General features: G+C 30.5%; 1 protein-coding gene across 4 annotated transcripts in view; it reads left to right on the forward strand.

Moving 5' to 3' along the window:
* Window positions 1-1,109, forward strand: part of Cftr (CF transmembrane conductance regulator) — a 156,162-nt gene that overhangs the window by 63,502 nt on the left and 91,551 nt on the right. The window lies entirely within an intron of this gene.

Below are 1,109 nucleotides of genomic sequence, written 5' to 3' on the forward strand. Positions count from 1 at the left end.
TATATATATATATATATATATATATATAAAATATGTCTATATGTGTGTGTGTGTGTGTTTAGAACTGATCACTTAAGATTGAATAACCTATCAGAGAGCTCATTTATGGAGAAAATTGATTCTCCCTCTCAGCAACTTTGCCTGCAGTATTTCATCTAGGGGAGGGACCTTGTAAGATAACCTCATGAACAGTGTCATGTCACCTGGTAATGTCAGCCTGTAGTACTTGTTTAGTTAACAGTATTTTTTTTCATTTTTTTCAACTTTTATTGCATTATGAGAAAAATTACATGATTTCAATTTATCTGAATTTGTTAACATTTAAAAACATATTTTAAGTAAATAGAATTAAATCACATTCTTGTTTCTCTTTTGTACCCCAACTCCTCCCAGAGACCCCCCTCTTCAATACCTACAATATCTTTTTTTGTCATATTCTTTAAAATTTATAAAATATTATAACAATAAAAATGAGTATTATAAAAGTTGTTTGATATAAAACAACAATCAGTTTAACAGTGTTATGTAGATGCTTGTCTACAGCAATACTGAAAATACATATGTTTTTCTCAATATAAATTTTAAATAACTCCATACATATTAACTGTATAGTTTTGACCATAGCAGGATGTCTGTATCCAAAAATTGTGTCTACAATTCATTCCTTGGTGTAGCAGAACTGTCAACTCTCAGCTTAGCTACGATGGAGGTAAAATCCTTTGGTGATTTGAGGGTCATCGAAGTACAGACTTATTACAATGAAATCCAATGTCTAAAAATTGTTCTTATTTTGGGCTTGTCCCACAGTAAGAGCCAAGATTTTAAACTCTACTAAATACAAAACAAACAAACAAAAAGACTTTATATATTTATGTTCATTTAAGACTAGTAGTGATATATTATTTTGAAACAGTATTTTTAATATTTCATAGGTGTAGCATCTCATTGTCTAGGAGATACTATCTAGCAGTAGACATGCCTGTTTTCTGGCTATCTTTTAGCCCCATCTTCCACAATTTGCCCTGAACCTTAAATATAGAGTTTGCATTATAGATGTGTCAACATAGTCAATTCTTCTTTGACAAGCTGTAGATCTCTGCAATACTTTC

Source organism: Mastomys coucha, unplaced genomic scaffold (genome assembly GCF_008632895.1).
Source record: "Mastomys coucha isolate ucsf_1 unplaced genomic scaffold, UCSF_Mcou_1 pScaffold20, whole genome shotgun sequence".
In the NCBI taxonomy this organism is placed as follows: domain Eukaryota; kingdom Metazoa; phylum Chordata; class Mammalia; order Rodentia; family Muridae; genus Mastomys; species Mastomys coucha.